This window comes from Mauremys reevesii, linkage group 11 (genome assembly GCF_016161935.1).
Source record: "Mauremys reevesii isolate NIE-2019 linkage group 11, ASM1616193v1, whole genome shotgun sequence".
Lineage (NCBI taxonomy): Eukaryota > Metazoa > Chordata > Testudines > Geoemydidae > Mauremys > Mauremys reevesii.
The window spans coordinates 63,264,151-63,286,592 of NC_052633.1; the positions used below are offsets into that span (position 1 = coordinate 63,264,151).

At 41.6% G+C, this 22,442-nt stretch overlaps 1 long non-coding RNA gene across 1 annotated transcript; it reads right to left on the reverse strand.

Moving 5' to 3' along the window:
* Positions 1-8,151: 8,151 nt before the first annotated feature.
* LOC120375134 lies at positions 8,152-21,788 on the reverse strand. The gene is made up of 3 exons (XR_005586452.1): positions 21,320-21,788; positions 20,541-20,713; positions 8,152-9,270 (listed from the first exon to the last, which is right to left on the reverse strand). It is a non-coding gene; the product is annotated as an uncharacterized LOC120375134 (long non-coding RNA).
* Positions 21,789-22,442: the final 654 nt, after the last annotated feature.

Below are 22,442 nucleotides of genomic sequence, written 5' to 3' on the forward strand. Positions count from 1 at the left end.
ACATAGTGAACCTGATTTGAGTAACCCTCATGTGAGGCAGGCAGGCACTGGATAGTTTCTGTTAGGGATTGTGCATGATATCACTAATTTGATCAACCATGGGGGCGGGGGGAATTTGGAAAGAGGCACGGGAATGAAACAATGGGATTTATTGACATAATCCTCAAAAATCCACATTAGAGCCCACAGGCAAGATGAGCTCATACACAGCACAAACCAGGGGACCTTCCCAGGAAGAAAAAATGGGACCATTCAAGTGCAATCCTTTCCACCCAGGATCTATAGACAGGTTGAGAAAATCCCAGGCCAATAGTATCAAAAGCTGCTGACCAGTCTAAAAAAACCAGAAAGCCATCAGTCAATGGGACTAGCACAGTCTATCTCTCTATAGCAAGGCAAAAGTCTTTACAACCCTAAAAGAGGAGGGTAGGGACAGCATGATCATTACTAATGATCATGATCGTGCCAGTGTCAAGATATATATATATTTTTTTAAAGCAGACCCTAATAACCACTCCATAGGAGGGAAGCTGTCACCCTTCCATAGGCAAGTATCTGAGGAAAAACAGCAGACACAGGCCTGACCTACCAGGCCCTAATTCAGGAAAGCATTTAAGCAAATACTTAAGTCCATCCCTAATCATGTGCTTAAATGTTTTCTTGAATAAGGTTAAGCATGTACTTTCCTGAATAATTACTAGAGATGTCTTCCTGAACTGAGATATCTAAGGGGAAATCTGTGTATCTGCTAATTGTGTTTTCAGACTCAATGGACAATATGTGGCCCGCAGGCAGGCCCCCGCCCCCAAACCCTACCCTACAGAGGAGCCCTATTGATGTTTGCTTAGCAAATCCGAGTCATCAAATGTCTGTGTTTGCGGGAGCTCACTAGCACAAAGAATAGCTTCCTTCACCACAAGACACAGGAAATTTTCATAATTTATGCCTTCTGATTTCCCACTGAAGTGTAACTTAATCTTATTAATTTCTGAAGGAGGTTGTGTTTAGTTTCCATCAGGACAATGCAACATGTACATGAAAGACTCAGAGAAAAAGGGCGATTTGAGGGAAAATTGTATGAAGGGGGAGATTGGGTTTTTTGTCTTTAATATATTTTCACATCTGTTTTTATTTCTATCCATGTTTATTATTGTACTTTTTGGTGAGTGAGGAAATCGTTATTAAAAATGTTTTTGCAATAGATGTTATGTTGGGGTGGGTTTCTGGATGTCACTAATGGCACTTGAGTGGTAGAAGGCATAGGAGCTTTGTTGCACTAACTCAAGTCAGCGGAGCAAATGTGAGATCAAACACACACTGGGAAATTGTCCTCCAGCTGTCTATCTTTGAAATGTTAAAGATCACACATCAAACAAACCAATCAAAGGCCATCTTAATGGGGAGTACAAACAAAATACAGAGGAGTAAGCTGTGACTGGTCCAAAATCACACTACAGGTCAGAGCTAGGAATAGAACTCAGTCCAGTACCCTAACCACTGGTCCAATATGTCTGTCTGCTCATACACCAGGCCCGACCCTCCAACCCTTACTTAATGTTGGGTAGCACCTTACTCTACAATGAGTCCCACAGAAGTCAAGGGGACCAGTTGTGGAGTGCGACCAAGGTGCCAGGGGGGCCATGCTGAGGTTGCTCAATTAGGGCAAACTGCAAAGAATTGGGCACACAATCCCTCAAAGTTGTGGTTATTCTAATAGTTAGATTCACCCAGCCAGCAACAAAATAACTTCTATGATACCTTACTGGTTACCTAGAAGCCAAAACACAGTTCCCTTAAAGCAACCCAGCCTTGAGTTCCCACTCAGGGCAGGTCTACACTAAGGGCGGGGGTCGAACTAGGGTACGCAAGTTCAGCTACGTGAATAGCGTAGCTGAATTCAAAGTACCCTAGTTCGAACTACTCACCCGTCCAGACGCCGCGGAATTGAAGTCTGCGGCTCCAAGGTCGACTCCGCCACCGCCGTTTGCAGTGGTGGAGTACTGGAGTCGACCGCGGCGCTTCCGGAGTTCGAACTATCGCGTCCAGATTAGACGCGATAGTTCGAACTCCGAGAAGTCGAACTCACCACGTCGACCCGGCTGGTAAGTGTAGACTAGCCCTCAGACAGCCAAGTCAAATATGATGAGGATTACCGAAAAACTTGTTCATCATATTAACCCACTGGGTTAATGAATATTTCAGATCTTACCCAAATACATGCTAAACTAAGATCTATTAAAAAAGAAGAGAGTATTGGTTAAAAGATGATTATACATACAGACTTGAATGAAATTCTTCAGTCAGTTTCAGAGTAGAGATGATGAGCTTTAGACGTGCAAAAAGTTCTTTCAGTATCAGTTCATCGGGTTATAGTCCAATGTTCAATATGAGGGCAATCTAGAATGGAACTGGAGATCTCAGACTTGCAATTAAACTTCCTCTGATGAAGCTTAAGCAGATCCAAGATCAGGATCAGGATCCAAGAATCCATTTTTATAGATTCCCAGCAGCCTCTTGACAATGTGCGGTCCGTGGGTGAACAATAGTGGATTTGAAGTAATCCTCTATTGCCTAAGCACCACGGGTAATTAGCTACATGGATTAACATACGGCAACTGCTCATCTCCTGCCACTTACAGGTAGTTTACTACATACTGCAAAGAGAAATGAAGACTGTGATATTACTACATTCACAGTTCATCTAAATGCTAACATCTTTTTGATCTCTGAATTAACAATACAGTGACATACAGGAACTGTTTGGTTACATCGTCAGCCTCTAACAGTATATATGTAAAAACACACTTATCTACTAATCTATCTCTAAAAGTTGAATCTGGGTCAATTAGCCTGCTAGTTGTGAAACCCTTTCTGGCCCTCTGTCACATGGACTAATGGTATCAGTTACCTGGCCAACATTTTAACTTTATGAGAAAATATCCTTTATGGGGATGGAAACATATTTTGTTCTCTCTTGCCCAGCTACTCCCAAGCCTCCTGATCCTCTAGCAGCCCCTCCTTTCCATTTTTATTATCCTATAAGTCATTTATATTCATATTAATGCAAGAACAGCCATACTGGCTCAGACCAAAGGTCCATCCAATTCAGTATCCTGTCTTCCAACACTGGCCAATACCAGATGTTTCAGAGAGAATGAACAGAATAGAGGAATATCAAGTGATCCATCCCCTGTTGTCCAGTCCCAGCATCTGGCAGTCAAAGGCTCAGGGACACCCAGAGCATAGGTTTGCATCATCCCTGACTATCTTGGCTTGATAGACCTATCCTCCATTGTTTGTAATGTACTGAATTACAATAACTGAGAGATGTTGTGCAATGGGACATTCTAGTAAAAATACAGTGTGAAATCCTGGCTTTATTGAGGTCTATGGCAAAATTCCCATTGACTTCAATGAGACCAAGATTTCACTCTTAATGGTGAAATAAAAAATGAGGTCTCAAGAGAATGAAACATATGGGTTCATCTGGAGCAGTCTGGTTGTTCAGTTGCAGAAAGAGGGGAAGTGGAGAGTGCAATGTCATATTTTGCTATTGCTTCTTGGTACATGCACAAGATGTGGTGGTGGCAGCAGCAAGTGGAATTACTTCTCTCTTCCACAGATGGTCAAAGACATGTATTTCTGAAGAAATGTGGTCTTTGTATATTTATGGGAAGGTTACATGTAAGATGATGAATAGCACTGAAAGATTTCTTCACATTTTCCCCGTCAGTAGAATTCTGCTGACTTATACGCAGACCAAAAGCTGTTTCCCAATGCCCATATAAGATGTTGCATCATGGAATTTTGACTAAATGTTATTTGCTTGGCAATATGCACACCTCCCACAAAGTGCCTGATCCTGCAGAATGTTGAATTACGCACTGATTTCCCTGGGAATCGAAAAAATGCAGTATCTCCAGGAACCCAAGCTGGAATGAGATAGGAACCCCCTTGGATTGACACGGGAGTTATGTACATCAAAATACATGGTACCAGTGGGGTTGGAAATGTCACCTTTAAATGTGAGTGCCAAAACTCTTTAGAAAGTTTCTCTTAGAAGATTTGATATAGAGGTAGGCAAATTACTGGTTGCAAATAACTTGCAAATTTGGCCCTATGTTGTGTTTGCAAATGTTAATATTTCAGCAAACTGTTCACTTAAGCTATGCATAGTTCATTAGTTAATTTCTGGAGGGCAGTTGCCTACCTAAATTGCATGGATTGGAGGACGGACTTTCCTGTGGGCAGGAATAGGGAAACAACAATTGCAAGAGAACTTCATGAAAAAATCAAAGGCTCAAAACTTTATGCAAACATGTTTCATGACCCTTACTTTCTACATCATAATAAACAAAACATCACCTGTATGAATTTTACTGTAAAATGAATAAAAAGTCACAAGGAGCAAAATTAGTCAAAACAATTTTGCAGTTTTTGTCCCATTGAATATTTGATTATTTTCTTAGCAGTATTCTCCTACTCTAATGTACACCATACTCTTCTTTGTTCTGCAGAAAACACAAGGTTTTGGGTTCTAATGGTTTTGTGTGAACCACTGTGGTGTTTTTGTTTTTCCCTGTTAATAGTTCAATTCCCTGTTAATAGTTCAATTCCCCAGTGAAAACATTTGGTTTCACTGAGTTTCATGTTCAAATGAAGAACTTCAAAGCTAAAACTCAAAATATTTTTTTGGGGGCACAGTTTTGTGTCAAAGACATTAGAACAAATGATGGGCCCAGAATGAAACTCCTGAGCCATTCATCCTCCTTGAGGCTTGCAGTGTTTGGAATCCAGATACATTTGTACATCTATACACATTTGGCAGTTTAAGTCCATCTGTAGAAACTACCAATGCCAAAAATTTCAAAGCAGGAGTCTAAAGGCAATGGGTGAAATTCCTCAAGGCACAGCACAGAGGTGGAGCACAGAACTTGCAGCCTGAGAGGAGGGGCCTAAGGTGGCTTTAAGCTCTCAGGGATGTCTAAGTGTGACAGCTTTCCCAGGTTGCCCTATGGGCAGCAACACAGGCTGCAGCCCTGTCCCCAACATTCTCCAGCCACACACCCCTTGCAAGTACTGACAGGAAGGATCTTGGAGGGTAGCCTGCAACTGAATTCTTCAGTTTCTGCACTGGTGGAATTCCTCTGGATGAATCTGTAGCTTAGTCAGTCTACACCTCTGTGGCCTCTTTACTTGGCTGGTATGAGGATAAGACTCTCTCCCAATGGGAGCTCTTGCATGCTTAGGAACCAAAATTTGCCAAGACCTGCCCACAGGTTTACCTTTGCACATTGACTTCAGTGGGGCCAGGATTTCACCCACAATTACAGAAATCTCATTGACTTCAATAAGGTCATGATTTCACCTGTGACTATTAACTCCAGGGGGAGGACTCGCCATGCTTAAAGATAAACATGCCCAAAAAGCTTTGCAGGATTGGGGCCTAACGGTGGATTTAGGATTCTAACTTTAGGTTCCTATTTTTTAAAAAAAAACTTGGCCCAAAACTCTGCCCATATTTGCAAAACTCAGTGAGTCTAGCCTGAGTTTCAGATTCTGAATTAAATCAGAAACATGAGTTTTCTGTTTCACTATGGAAAAACTTCACACATCTCTATTGGTGATTTAACCACCTTAAAGTTATTTTGTAGAAAAATTAAAATATGAATGCACAAAACGTATGACGGACTAAATAGAGTGCAACAATTTGACTTTTCTAAAACACCAAATGGTTTTGATTTGGTAGGATTGCAAAAAACTCTCAAGCTACTAACTTTTAATTTCTCATCATTCAAAAGTGATTGATTGAAGATGGTTTGTTTACAAACAACCCCTCCCAAAAACTTGCTTCAACATAAAATATTTATGGGAAGCTTCAGGCCTTTGTATAGATCAGGGGTTCTCAACCTTTCTTTCTGAGCCCCTCCCCCTCAACTTGCTATACATACTCCATGGCCCACCAGTGCTACAACTGTTTTTCTGCATATAAAAGTCTGGGCCAGCACTAGGGGGTGGCAAGAAGGGCAATTGCCTGGGACCCCCATGCCACACAGGGCTCAGTAAAGCTAAGTTTCTGACTTCAGCTTCAGCCCCAGCATGGCAGGGCTTTGGCTTTCGCTTTCTGCCCTGGACCCCAGTGAGTCTAATGCTGGCCCTGCTTGGCGGACCCCCTGAATCTGCTCATGGCCCCCACAGGGGTCCTTCGATCCCTGGTTGAAAACTGCTGGTGTAGACAATATACAAACCTAAAACATAGGGATTTATTACTGAAAGTTAGTTTGTCATAAATAGTTGTTTTGTTTACTCTGCAGAACCACTCCCTGAAGGAGGCCTGTGGCTGATACGTGAGAGAAAGTTTGAAAGTAGAAGAAAAATTCTGATTTGATTTCATTTTTTTATATACGAAGTTCATTTACGAGTGCTAACATTTTGCTGTGAAAAGCTATAAACATGGGCTCTTCCACAAATGAGAGAAAATGTTAACTAGCTTTAGCTGTTGGATTATAATTTAAGACAAACAATAGTTTACTGCATTGCAATTGAATGCAGAGGTATTACTGAACTCGGCTAAAATCAAGTAATCTTTTAGTTTCTGTTCTCTCCAACTAAGCTACACAGCAGTGTCACAAAATGACAAATTACAGGATGAACGTAAGAGCAGTACCTTCAAAAATACAATAGTTATACAAGCCATCTACTGTTAATGAAGAATATAATGCAATTTGTCTGTCTGTAATACAATTATGCAAATCAAAGATGGAACTATCCTGAAACCTCTCTCTACATTCCAAGTGATTAAAATGAGATAATTTATCAAAAAGAATATTACTGATGTTTATGTGTTGCACATTAATCCTATTACAATAATGTATCTTTCTACTAATGTAATGGATTTGTGCAATCTAACAGAAAATGACTTTTATACTACCCACAATTACAAAAATATTCAAAGCATATCCATTGCTATATAATAGCATATGCCTACAACTGTACAATAAACCTATTAAAACAAACAAAGCTTATGAATGTAACCTTCATACCAATGAAGACAATTCTAAATTCAATTTTATTGCCCTCATTATTTCAACAGCTCCATACATGATAAACACTGGAAGTAAATTACTTTAACCTTCTTTACTTTATAAAGAAAGAGAATTTTATAAAAGTAACATACAAATGGAGACTGCATTACTCTTCAGAATCAGTGGAATGGGTATTAACAAGGTAGAACAGGGGTAGGCAACCTATGGCACGCGTGCCAAAGTGAGCTGACTTTCAGTGGCACTCACACTGCTCAGGTCCTGGCCACCGGTCCAGGGGGCTCTGCATTTTAATTTAATTTTAAATGAAGTTTCTTAAACATTTTAAAAACCTTATTTACTTTACATACAATAATAGTGTAGTTATATATTATAGACTTATAGAAAGAGACCTTCTAAAAATGTTAAAATGTATTACTGGCACACAAAACCTTAAATTACAGTGAATAAATGAAGACTCGGCACACCACTTCTGAAAGGTTGCTGACCCCTGACATAGAACATATCATTAAAATCTATTTGGACTGCAACTTATATGTTCATCCATACACTTTTTAACAGCCTTGGTGGTTTATATATAAATCTGTTTGTATAAATTGGTTAAATGTATGGTGATTTGTATAAATGCAACCCAACAGACACGTCTATTGCAGGACAAGAGAGTAGTCATCAATGCTTAAAGACTGAAGAGGCGTTCTTTTTATATTGTGTCCACTGAGGCATGTGGAGGAGTTGAAAAGCACTAGAGGTATTATGGAAGTGACTTCCATGTATATGGAAATTGAATAGAAGATGTGAAATTCCACAGGGGGGAAAAAAACTCTATTAAGGGAGTTTCACAACTAAGCACTGGAAAGTTAGGAAATGCAAAAGATGAGGCTGCATATTCAACCTTAACTCTGGCTCCTTGTGCATATGCATTATGATATGATCACATGCTCAAATAATACTATATATAATTTTCTACAACCTTAGATTCACAGTGAAGTATCTTATGATATTTGCTGTTCATTTACACTTACACTGAACTATTTTGGAACTGAAATTAATGTATTTGTATTGATTTATACTTCATAGGATTTTTCCTCCTTAAGGTGTGTTTGGGGTTTGTTTGTTGTTTTTTTTTCAGCATTCAGTTGCTATGTATCATACATCTTAAGTGCAATTCAAAGGTTGAGCTTGTCAACTGCAAACCTAACTTACCTCCCTACATATACCAATGCAATTTCATTGTTACTAAGTTGTATATGAAGGGCCAAATTAAGAGGTGATGTTGTTTGAGCCTTTTGGTGCCCTCAGCACATGAATTATCTCATACTTTCAGGATTAGGCCAGTATATTCTCCATGTCAAAACTGGGAAATTAAAAAGGTACAGGGGAGAAAAAAGTTAAGGCCTGATTTTTCATTTACTCTCAGAATGCCTGTCTCTAGGGGGCTTAGTGTAAACGAGAATCAAGACTTACATCTTTACACGTTTATTTAAATTGCTTTACAAGTTACAGAACATACCTACTCTAATGAATAAATATTGTACATACTCTCTTCCTAGCCTTAGCCTGTATAATGCTGTTGTGTAAGTTATAGACAGGATTTTGGGATGCAGCTAAACTTCACATGGCAAATGTCATCGAATTGTTGGCCACGGTTGCTTAAAACTCATCTTTACGTTCCCCTGACCTTGGTGCTGCTCTGTGCAGGCTGGTCCCCTACACTGTGTTAGAACACCAAAGAGCCTGCTCTAATTTTACCCCAGTCTAAAGAGTTAGCTAAATAGCGATGTGGTGGGGTCCATTGTAGGCTAATGAACCCAGTCAGCTGCCCCCAGCTCAGTTTGTAGCCCTTATGTCAGGGCTAAGTTTATTCTTTAATACACACATGCACAAAGGAAACTGGAACAATAACAAAAAGCAACAGTCCTCTTCTCATTTGAGGCTGTGGGGCCCTCTGTAGCTTTATGGTCTGGAACTTCCCACAACGTGGGTGCGGGAGGTCCTCAGGGCTGACATTCCGTCTCAGCCTTCTGCTGCAGTGACATAAGAGTGCATTCCCAGCCTTCTCCTGGTCCCAGACTCACTCATGCAGCTGGAGTCCTCTTTTATATATCCCTGAGAAGTGCATCATCAGACAGTCACTTGATGCTGTCCAGCTGGGTCAAATGATTCCCGTCACCTGACTGCTGGTCTCCTCTCCAGACCAGTATCAGGGGATAGCCATGTTAGTCTGGATCTGTAAAAGCAGCAAAGAGTCCTGTGGCACCTTATAGATTAACAGACATATTGGAGCATGAGCTTTCGTGGGTGAATATCCACTTCGTCTCCAGACCAGGCCTCTCCAGCCCCTTTGGTGCTTGAAGGGACAGACTGCTCTGTTTACATCCATCCCAACCTCACCCCTTTCCTCCTGCCATGTCTGGTTTTCCCTTCTACCCCAGTAGTGTTGGACTGTGTGGTTCTAGTGCACCCGACATTGGCTGCTCACCACTAGAGTTACCCTTAAACTGGGATGATCCTTCGTAGGAAGGTTAAACTGGACTGTATGCCAAATTATACTAGCAGTGTGGTGTGAACAGGCGACACTACAATGGAGAATCTGACTCAATATGAGACACCACTATATGTTAAGTACAGCAGCATGTATCATTAGCGTCGCTAATGAGCTATAAATCCAATATCCCTCTTGCATCTATTGCATTGTGTCCTGTGAATTTGAGTTCCCAAGTTGACTTTTCTTCTGTGTTATGAATTGGGTCACATGAGCTCATTTGGTAGAAATCCTCATTTTAAGACTTTCTGGCACAGGGCTGCACTTCCAGGTCCTATGAACCCTATATTTTTAAAAGCCGTTTATTAGAATAATGTTTCCACATGTTTCAAAGAGGGTTATAGGATTTCTGAACAACTGCATGCTTGCCAATGCTGTCCAGTTTTAATCTAACAACCCCCCAGCTTAAATAGAACAAAAACACAATAACCAGAGCAGTGGCCAAATCTTTTATAAATCTTGGGGGGAATGGCTGTAATCCTAAGAGTCGCTCACAAAATTCTATCCATGCAGACGTAAAACTTTAAAACACACTACAGCTCTACTTTCAGTTTCTTGGATCGCAGAGAAACCACCAAAGGATGATTCCTAAATAGACATGAATTTGCCTGTGATGCCAGCAGAAACATTAAACAGCTGTCCCATGTCCTGTGGTAGGTGACTTAGGCTATGACTACACTACAGAGCTTACAGAGGTGCAGCTGCTCTCCCGCCAACAAAGGTCTGTCCACACTGGTGCCTGGATCGGTGTAACTTACATTGTTCAAGGGGGTGGCTTATTCGTACCCCTCAGTGATTCAAGTTACTCAGAAGTAAGTGGTGGTGTGCACATAGCCTTAGAAATAATACTTAGCATTTATACACTGTATATTTTTACTGTGGTGTAAGAATACCAATTGAAATCTCTCACCACCCCCCTGCGGTAGGTAAGTATCTTCTTTGTAATTCTGTTTAACAGATAGGAATCTGTTAAATATTAAGGCTTACCTGACTCTACAGGTCAGACTGTCCCCTGCAAAAGAGGGAGAGGAATGGAAAGGCAGAGAGATGAATGAGAAACAGCCACATGCAGGCGTGTTTTGGTGCTGAGATCCAGCAAAAGTCTGTCTCTAATTGACTTGATCAGGTATTGAACCAGGTTCTCCAAAGCCTCAAGCTGGCACCTCCTTTCTCAGACTACTTGCTGACCAGTGTGTTACTGTCATTGTTTTTGTTTAGTGGAAAAAGGAGGGTTGGCCGTGAAGTTCCCCCATCTCTGAAGCTCATTCACCATTCAGTTCAATGCTCATCTCATAATCAAAACCCTTGCCAAGTTTGCTTATTTTGAAAAAGAGAGTATATGGGTGATGTAATATCTTTTACACTGGCCCAACTTCTATGGGTGAAAGAAACATGTTTTTTTGAGGTACAGAGTTCTGCCTCAACTCTGGGAAATGTACTCAGACTTTATGTCTACATTGCAAGTAGACAGTTGTGGCTGGCCCGTGCCAGTTGACTTGGGCTTGCAGGTCTCAGGCTACAGGACTTTTTAATTACAACGTAGACTCTCCAGCTGGAGCCCAAACGTCTAACACCATAGTTAAGCAGCCCCTTAGCCTGACGCCCATGAGCCTGAGTCAGCTGACTCGGGCCAGCTGCAGGTGTCTAATAGCAAGGCAGACATATCCAGAGTCTCTCAGTTAAATACAATGTGGAACAGATCGTTTAGCATAAGTAATTACATGTTCTAAGAGATGATTCAAGGTGAAATGCAGTCATAGGATGACAAATGGGGGATAGTGAGTTACAGATTGTTGTAATAAGCCATAATTCCACTGTCTTTCTGAAAACTCTGATTTTTAGTGTCTAACAAAGTTATGAATTTAAACTCCAAGCCTCATCTTTTGATGGTGTTACTCAGGTTTCTTTTGAGGATGAGGACTGAGAAGGCAGGCATCTCATCTGGTGTTAAACCAGACAGTCATGTTTTCTAGGGTTTGTTCATTGTCTGGTACTCAGACAAGACCAGAAATGGTTTTGTCCAGTATTGGCTGGGGGGATACCATTTTGAGGAGTGCGTGCATACATTGTGCATCTGAGGTCACATTGGCTGGGGCAGGTCCACACCACTCACAGAGATACTGGAACGTCCAGTATTCTGGGAATACGTGAGTGGCCTCTGAGGACTGAGAGGTCAGAAATGGAGTGATTGTTTTGTGAACAGTGTTCTTCCACAGGCGATGTGGTGGTGGTGGTGTCTATTATCATGTAATGAATGAAAGAAAGCCACTGGTAGGTTTGGCTCATTAAATGTTTGTACTGCTACCATGCTAGGAACTTGTCACATTTACGCTTGCTTTATTTGAATGTCAAAATATTTGCAAATGGCATAACAGTTGAGGGACAGATACTCAGCTGAGTCACATCAGTATAAATCCAAGACAACGTCATCTGCTTCAAAGGAATTATGGCAGGAATTTGCACCAGTTTAACTCAGATGAGCAGCTGGCTCTGGGGCTCAACACTGCTTTCACTTACACTGGTGCAAAGCTATTGAAATCACTTGTCCTTCAGTGTTTAAAGCAGACCTCACACAGCGCCACTCTGAACCAGTCGATCTAGACCTCTGTGCAGTGAGAGCTTCTCCTATCTTTCTCTCTTTCAAAATAAGCAAACTTGGCAAGGGTTTTGATTATGAGATGAGCATTGAACTGAATGTTGAATGAGCTTCAGAGATGGGGGAACTTCACGGCCATTCCTCCCTTTTTCCACTAAACAAAAACAATGACAGTAACACACTGGTCAGCAAGTAGTCTGAGAAAGGAGGTGCCAGCTTGAGGCTTTGGAGAACCTGGTTCAATACCTGATCAAGTCAATTAGAGACAGACTTTCAAAGGTGTTTAGGCACCTAAAAATTCAACCAGATGCCGAGTGTGACTAAGTACCTAAGTAGGTTGGGTATCTAATTCCCCTGGAAATCATGTAACCTGCTTAGGTACATTTGAAAAGCCTACTTATCACCTATTAGCAACTAAATACCTTGGAAAATACAGCCCATCATCTCGCTGAGCCAGATGTTTTAAGGCATTAAGAAGCCTAAATTCTGTTGAAATCAATGGGAGTTAGGTGCCTAAATACCTTTTACTTTGTAAAATGAAGATAATAGTTAATACCGCCCCTCTATCACAGAGATGCTGTGAGGTGCTCAGATACTATGGTAAACTTAAGCTTGATACGTACCTAAAATGGAGAGCGAGTCCAGCCTTTCCTATTCCAGTTAGCTGACCGAGTGACTGTGAGCTGGTAGCCTAGTGGATTGAGATGAGCACCAATAACCTGAACCTGGCTCTAGTCTATTCATCCTCCTATGCTACAGTACCATAGTTTAGCTCTGTTTAGTTTATATTCATCTCATTGTGCCATGCTAGTATGTGAATGAGCAGCCTGCAGAAAGAGGGACAAGGGGGGGTGCGGTAACATCCTTTACTGGACCAACTTCTTGTCTTTCTCACCAGCAGAAGTTGGTCCAATAAAAGATATTACCTCACTCACCTTGTCTCTCTCATATCCTGGGACCAACACAGCTACAATCACACTGCATATAGCCTACAGCAAAGCAATACTGACTCTCTGTGCTAAAATATAGAGGCTGCTGTCTGTGCAATGCAATTGGGAGAATTGTATGACAAATCAGAGCCCAACTGGTCTGAATCTTTCCTCAGTTACATTTGAATGACTGTCAGCAGCCTTGCTGAGGTCCAAAAGAAGGCAGAATTTGGCTCACCATCAGGGTGAAGCTAAAAGGAGGAACTGTTCCATTTTCCAGGGGGGAATGGGCTAGTTTTTGAGCAGCGTAAGGCTGGCTGGCTGCTAGAGCTTTTCTGCTCTGTTGAGGTTGTAATTACAGCCTCTCAAAGCTTGCGTGACATTGCTAATTTGACAGAAAATGGAACACTGATATCTGTAAGAACACTCAGAGCTAGGGTTTTGATGATAGACTATACATATCTGCAGATCAAAGCTGTGAATATGAAAAGCATTTAAAAATATGTTATCCCAGGAATGTTCCAAAAACACAAGAGGGGGGAAAAGTAAATGTCAACTATTAAAGTTTTAAAGAGATTAAAACAACTAAAAGTCAAACTGGTCATGGGAATGTAGCATGAAATAATGAATCTGACATTACTAAACCTACCCCTCCCACCCACCCACTCCAAAAAACACCACAATTTTTATTTGGCAAAAGCTTTTTACCCAAAATCCTTCAGATTAAAAAGTAACGTCTGTCCAGCTGAACACTTAAAACAGATATCTGGCTCTAGATATTCTGTTTTATTTTACATGGCAGTTTCATTCAGCAGGCCCAGATCCCCTCTGACTTGCACTGATTTTTACATCAGTATAATTCCATTGATTTAATTGGCGTTACCCCTGATTTACTACAGCATAAACGAGAAGAGGAGCAGGCCCTAAGTGTCCATAGTAAATGGTAATTTATATGTGACTGGTGTCAACTTACATGGAAGATATCCTGCTCCTTGAGGCTAAATAATTACATCTCTCTCTTGAAATCAGACTGCAGGGGATTTGATATCCATTGAACCTGTCTAACTATGCCTACACAGAACAGCATCTGTTACAGTAGCTGGTAATTCCCTAATTAATAAAGATGGGTCCAAGTCACAAATTTCACATCCAGATCTGATCTGAATCTTCCCAGTGTTTGAAGGAATTCAGTCCTGGAGTTCTGCTTTGCTCTTTACTAATTATAGGCCAGAACCTGCAATCTTAGCACCCACTAAAGTCAATAGGAGTTGTACATGTGGAAGGGCTGCAGGAAACGGCCATGCATTTTCTGTCAACATGAACATAATTACTGTGTAGCAGTGCTGTTGTATTGTGTTAACAATCTGTCACTATAGGCCTAATCCTGTATGGTGTTGAGTGCCCCCTGTAAGGTACTGGTGCTCTTAACTCCCAACTTCAAAGGGAGATAAGGATGCTTAGTACCTTGCAGCATCTGGGCCTATGACCTTAGAGCATGGTAGTGATGAGCATCACCAATAGCTTAAGAGATGATAACATTTATTATCTTCCTCGCTCAGAGTGGGGTGATGTTCTGCAGCAGGAGCTAAGCACTTCTAAATGATGTTACAAAAGGATCTAGAGTTTGGGTGGCTTCTAAGAAAGCTCTTGTCATGGATAAACACTCCCTGGTTGATATGCCTAACATCCCTTGACGTTCCCTCTATTCAGTCTGGATCTGTAGGTAGAAATAAAGATGTTGGTGTTTATCTACCTGTATCTAATTTATAGAAACCCCGTCGCCAAACTTTTTGTACCTGAGAAATGGCCTCACAGATTTGGTGTCAAATGGGGGAATAAAAACCTGTTAGCTGCCGCATGTTAAAAATCTAACCGATCCCAGTTCTTTATTTTTATCAGAGACTCCCTTATTACCATGATGTAAGCTTTAAATATATGGGAAAATAACAAAACAGTAAAGGGGTTAAATGACAGCAGGGATCAATATTTTATTGTATTCCCTCTACAGTCTAACAAATACAAATAGAAAGGGCCAGGCACAGCATAAATATTTCCTATTATGGATAAACTAAAGTCACAATGGAATCTGTCATGCTTGTGATATGAGAGATGGACAATATTTCTGAGCTGCTGCCATGCTGGCACTTGAATGGAGTTTATATTTTGCTTATGGAGCCAAATCAGAAACCTTTTTTTTGGCCCAGCATGTGTAATTCTTCTTCATGGAAGCTCGAAATGGCTGTAGAGCAGCTCAATATTCCATTTATTTTATTTATAAAAGAAATTCAAAGCCTGAAAAGATGAAGTAATTGACTTACTGGGATGACAGTTAAACCCACTAAATTTAATCTTATCCTCTCAAGTACAACATATCACGCTTACAAATTATCACCCTGCACCAGACAGGCCTGCTCTCTTCACCTAATCCAAATGGAAATGAAGGCCTCTGTTATTGTATTATCTGACTTTACTATCAGCATTAATCCGGCTTAACTCACTTAATGATGCCACTTGTGGCACTATGAAGGCAGCAAAGAAGTCTATAAACTACTTCCATTAAAATGCAAATCTGGCCCACAGAGAAAATAAGTGACACAAAAGTAGAAGAATTCGGCCATACACTGTATTAGCCTCTTGCCGCACAGAACTGATACAAGTATAATAACTGATGCTGTGATTATTATTCTAGCTGTGGATTTCCAATGAAAGGAAGCCAGTCTACCACAGAACGTCACAAAAGTGCTTCAACAAGCCAGGGTATTTAATTTCTGAAGAGATTTATATTTTTTGTTGTCAGGAAATGAACAAATACTTATCAATGTAAAAACTGCTATCTTAAATCTTCCTGCCAGGTTTTTCATACTGATATTATTTGCACCCTATAACACAGGAAATGAAAATCTTCTATGCCTTTCACATCTCCCCTGTATCTTAAAATCCTTTGGTAACAGACTTACTTAAAAAACCCTTTTGTAAACACAAAAGAGAACTTTTGTGGATCAAGTACAGGGAATAACTAATGCCAAAATTTCAAACCCAAACTCCCAGCATCTGAAAGCTGAAAATTTCTACTCTATCTTACACATTTCTTTAAAGAGAAAAAAATAACATCTATTTTACTTGTGAATCCTGTTTCAGTTTTAATATGAAAAATATCCTCCCCCCCCCACAAACACATACACAGACCACCCTTTTCTGTATGAAAAATCATCAAGGTAAAGGAGTCATAATAAAAACACTGGCAGGGGATTTTTTTGTTTTCTTTTTAAGTCTCCTAATTTCTCTTGAGCTCAATAGTTCCCCTCTCCTCGGTGACTGTAAAACTTGACTTCTGGCTCTGGGAGGCATAGGGACACAGAGCCAGAGCCTTACCTGGTGTGAATCAGCATAGTTTCACAGACGTCAGTAGTGATGTAAATGAATATTTACACCAGCTGAGGATCTGGCTCAGTATGTTTATGCATGGGGAGGCAGATTTGAAGAAAGTTTATAACCCACTACATTCCATTTACTATTCCTCCCTCTCTTCCCCCCTCGCCCCCACGGAAAGCTTACTACTGATAATATTACAAATTAGACATAGGTCCATGTTGCAGACGTGGGGTTCATGTGCCAAACACTCCCACTTGGGTCTGTATTTGAGTCAAGGGTTTTGGTTGAGTCTAGGGTACTGACAAGAGCTAGCTGTCAGATTCCGATCTGGATGTCTGTTTTGGATTCTGAATCCCCCTCAAAATTTGGGGGTGTTCAGAGCTGGAGTCAGAACCATTCTTTATAATACCCCACTTACAACTCCAAACCCACAAAATGACCTGTTACTGGGGCAAAGGGTTCAGCCACACCCAAATTCAATTTTACCTTTGTTGAGATAACATTAAATAGACCGGTTTCAGAGTAGCAGCCGTGTCTTGGGTCACAATTGATCTGTGGTGTTGGTGATCTTATTTGCAGTTGCCACTTATCCATTTCACAAGGGAGCAGATTCTGGTACCCTTCCACACTTTGTAGAACACCTTCGAACATCTCATTAACTTCAGCATCACCACTCAGAGACTAGGATATTATTCAATGCGAGTGAGAATATCCAATTCCAGCCTAAAACAGTTCAGTGCCGTCTGACATGAATTGCAGTGTCTGCTTAAAAGAGGTTTGCTGCTGTGCAAAACTCAGCTATTTCAGCTCACAGTGGTTCGTGCAGGTTGTGGCTTTTGCTCTTTACACAACAAAACAGTGTGAAGAAACCACAGATGCACTGCTGGGTTCCAAATAATCATGTTTTTATACACATGCAAGGCTTTGCTATATTTGTACTGCTGCTCTGACTGGTTTCTGGCAGCTTCTAAAACACAGAACACAGTAAACACCAGTAGAGGGCTCACAAACTGTTTGAAGGGATACATCTCCATGCACAACAATGCAGACCTTCTCTGAGTATTGGTTCGTGTGAGTTTTCATTGCTGGGCCAGATCTACAGCTGGTTTAAACTGACAAAGTTTCACTTGCACTAATTTCCACCAGCTGAGGATCTGGCCCCTGAAATTAACATTGAGTTAACATTGAGCCCCAGACTCAAAGTGAATCTAGTTTCCAGTTGAATCCAAGTGAAACCTGTGCTTGGAATCATTTCCCACCTGAAAGCATGACACTGCTCAACAACCCATGCTCCCATGTCCATGTGGTAATGAAGCCAGGGAAATTATGACTGGTTTCAGGTTCCATCATGAATGGTTCCCAAAATTCGACCCAGGACAGACAGCAGGCCAAGAGTTGAACGAACTGTCGGATTTGTGGGGACGCTTGCTCAGTACCTGCATGATTTATCCCTAAGGCCTTGTCTACTCCAACCTCTTTTTAAAGTGCTTTGAGATCTATGGATGAAATGCCCTGTATAAGAGCAAGGCATTATTATTGTTAAGAACATTTCACTGATTTACGTAAGGTATGTTTTTAAGCCTATTTAGTTTGTGTTGTAATGCCTGAGTGGACCCTCTTATTTAAGTTTAAAGCAGGCTTATTGCAGGTTAGCTTAAGTCGGTTAGGAGTTGGTTTGAGCTAAACCAAAAATAAATCATTCTCAAAACAAAATAAGAGTTTCCACTCAGAGTTTGCAACATTTTAACTAAATCAATGTAAAATCCTATTTAAGTTAAACTGGTGCAACTTTCCTCATATAGACAAGGCCTGACTCTCTGACTGATTGTGCTCTGGCCCTTTGCTTTCATAAGCAGATTCAATATGCTATAAAACATTTTGGAAAAGAAATGCTCTCCGTATCGTGTATTATTAGCAATATCAGGTATGATTATTGCAGAGCAGGACTCTGATATTCCATATTGCTCTAAGTAGATGTACAGACCTCATGCTGATGTCATTTGATTCAGTTATTCTTGTGGATGGACAGAAGAGCCCTGCTTTCAAGATCCAACACGTGAACCTGAAAGTAGAATTCTTTCCTTATATTTTTGGAATGAACCCATATTCTAGTGAGGGCTGGGGCCTAAAATTCTGTCCTTCCAACGTGTACCTGGGACTCTACATAAAACCAGGGGGAACTGCACATGCATATGAAGGTGGAATGCTGGTTGTGTGTGTCACTTTCCTTTCCTCTTCCTGAGTGACTGTCTGGGAATAGGGGAGGACAGGGCTCTTTGAACTGCATTTATCCTAAAGAGGTCATTTTATAGTATTGTGTAACTCATTCTGAGGACTTAACCAAACAGGCTCCATCCCCAGATATGTATATGAAAGGAGAGTTTCTTGTGCACAGGCAACGCTGAGCAAGAGAGAGGATTTTTTTATAAAATTAAACTAAAATGTCTGTTTGTTTGTCTGTTGTATCTGTAAAATACTATCTAGGTCCTAAAGTACGAATTATCGCAAACCAAACAAAATGATTTATAATATCAAGCCTTGGCACTCACTGCATGAAGCCAATATTTTTGAGATGCTATTAAAAACTCAATATTCAACCATCTGAGGCAACTGCAGTAACTCTGTAACTTTGTATACTTGGAATAAGAGACTACTCACTGTAAACTGGCATGCAAATAATAAATTTTTCACAGTGCTCATAGGGAGCATGACTTTTAGAAGTATGTGCATACAGACGCTCATGCAAAAAAGCATGCCTGATTTGTGCAGGTGCAGTCATGTTAGTTACATCTGCAAGTGACCAGTCACAATGGTTCTGTAACAAAAGTTTGGAATTCCCATTTCATGGTAAATATCAAAATTTCCTTTAATCCTGAAACAAGAGTAAAAGTCAATTCCAAGTGGCAGAACTTCCTGTGGGAAGTTTTCAGCCAGCTCTTTGACCCAGCAAACTCCTGCTGAAGACTATTAAAAGTTTGATTTAAGTGTGGGTTGAGTAAAAGTAGTCAAGGATGTCAGGATCTGGCCTTCACAGCAGAGATCTGACATGCTGTTCAGTGCCATCTTCCCCAAATCTCCCTACTGGTATAATCCTGGCTTCTCCCAGGAAGATTACTGGTATAATCTTCCTGGGAGAAGCCACTACTACTGCTACCTAGTTATGGCAGTGGTTTGTGATGTAGACCCCAACCCACTTAAAAATGGATGGAAATTTCTTACTCTTTTAGCAGATGTCATTAGACAGCAGTCAGCTGATACCCAACTTACTGCCTCTACAGAGCTAACCAACATTCAGATACATCCCCTAGATGAGAAAGACTATATATCCAGTCCTTGTGCAAGCCTTCCAGTCCATAAGCAGTTTTGCAATACTCCTGGGAGTGAAATAAGTAAGAATTGAAGATCCAGGCTGTGACGGGGTACCCAGAATGCAACATGGACTATGAGACCACTGAGCTCTCTGTCCCACCAACGTGGAGTATCCCTCTCACACTGTGCTGCTGTGACAAGCCACAAACCTCCGGCAGGTGCTGCACTTACACAGACATCTACAGGCAGGGACACACACAACTGAGTTACATGAATGATCTCTCAGCCACTCATGAACCATCACTAGGGAGGCTCCAGCCAATTCCCCACCCCCCCCCGCTCCCCAGTATTGCATCCCAGAATTGTACCCTCTTACAGTGGTCAGAAGCCTGGCCAGTGTAAGTTCATTACCCAGTCCATCCCTCCCTCAATATGGAAGACCCACACTAGTCTTTGTAAACTGAGCTGAGATTTCCCAAGCACTTCAGCTGAAATGCACTGTTTTAGGTAAAATATAAAACAGATTTATTAACTCCACAGAGAGAGATTTTAAGTGATTATAAGTAGTAAGCATAGAGATCAAAGTTGGTTACCTAATTTATTTTTATTTTTTAACCATCTAAGTTCTACCAACTAAAAAGGATTTGAATCAAGCTGTGTCTCACCCTGACAGATGGTATAAACAGGTCATAGATCCTTAATACACAGGTTAGAGCTACCTTCCAACCCGGGACCGACCACCCACTTACCATTCAGTCTTCATCCTCCAGACATTCCTCCGGGTGTTGAGTTTGGGGGAGAAAGGCCAAGTGATGATGTCACTTCCCCTCTTTTATAGTTTCTTCCAGCTTGCTGGAAGTCCTCATTGGTCAAGTAGTCTTCACTGTCTACGCATTCTATCTGAGAAGTCTTCTGGGATGGGCTGTTGGGAGAGTGAATTCCCTTTAATGGGCCATCAGTGCATCTGGCTACACCACTCTCATACCTGAAAGGCTCATTGTGGGTGTTCCAAATCTCACATGTTTCAGTAACGCACACATAGCAAAACTTCATAACTTCCCAAACAATGGTAGCACATACACTCTAACAGGATATTAATGTTCAACAGATCAAGACTTTTAAAATGATACCTCACAAGGCATACTTTATACAAAACATAACGATATGATAGTGGTGAATATGGGAGTTCCAGGGTACTACTCTGAGATACAGAGTGTCATGAAGGAAATATTTTTGTTATCAGATAAATGAGCAAAGAACTACTGTTTTTAAAATAAAATCCTCTCCTGAATTTAGTGCTCAAATGGTGAGGTGGTCTCCCTACTGTTCCCCCTTTCAGTCCAGCATAACACTGCAGGTAAGCCCTGCCTAACTTCCCTTCACCCAGGTTATAAACAAGTCCAGACAATTGAATCAAAGAGGGCCCCCTCCCAGCAGGGCTGGCTTAGGCCGATTGGCCCAATTCCCCCCGAATTGGGCCCCACACCTAAGAGGGCCCCGCGCCGGTGCCTTTTTAATTTTTACTCACCTGGCATCGCTCCGGGTCTTTGGCGGCGGGTCCTTGGCTTGATCCAACTAGCAGTTCCTGGCTCCTTTCTTCAGGAGACTCTTCTTTCCTGTACCTGAAAGTTTCGGGCCCAGGGACCCAGCCCTTCTGGGAGTTATCTCTTTGCAGCTCTTGCTTAAGCAGGAATCCCCAGCTTTTCTCTTTTCAATTGTACTAGCTAGTTGCACACAGTCTCCTTACCCAGAGTCAGTGGTGGATTAGCCACTGGTCTGATGGGGCCCATGGCCAAGGGCCCTGGCCAACTGGGGGGCCCCAGAAAAATGGGCACCCTCACACGCTGACCCCGCTCCCCACAAGAGCACCAGGCAGGCGGGAAAGAGCAAAGCAAGCCCCCACACCCCGACAGGCAGGGTGGGGGAAGCCTCTGCCCGCTGGCCTCTTTTTTTCCTTAATTAGTCTTCAGACTGCTCACATCAGCAGCCTTTCCTTGCTGGTGTCTCCTCTGCTATAACAGAGGAGGCAGCTTTAAGGTTGCTCCCCTTCTCCCAGGTCATTCTCAATTGGTTGGGTGAGAGGGAAGCCTTGATTTGCCCACTCTGCAAGGCTCCTGGGCCAGGACCTGTAAAGAAACAGTAACAGGATTTCCTCCCAAACGCTTCTTACTCCTGGGTTTGTTTCCTCTCACCAAATGTCTCCCAGGTCCTTGTATATTTAGTCAGCCCTTTAGACCTCTTAAAGGGACATGCCACATAATGGGGTCAGCTGACCATTAGGCACCAGTATCCATGAGGAACAGACTGCCCGATCACACGCACTATTGGGTTAGCTATATACGTGGTGGTATCTTAGCATAAAATGAGGCCGTAAGTCTCATTTCCCTGACTTGGCAGTTCTGATATAATGTCTGGCCTTGAGTCTGGAAGTGCATGTAAGTGTACGTACAGTAAAAGATATGAGGCCAAATTTAGTGAATTAGCTCAGATTTCTATGGGAGTTGCACTCACTCACAGGGCCACAGTTTATAAAAATGTACCATAGGTAAAATTATCCATCGTATCCAGGGGCAGATTTTCATCGGCCTATGAAGTGGCATTTCCAAATCCTGCCAGGGATCCTTACGCATGGGAAACCACAGGAACTCATG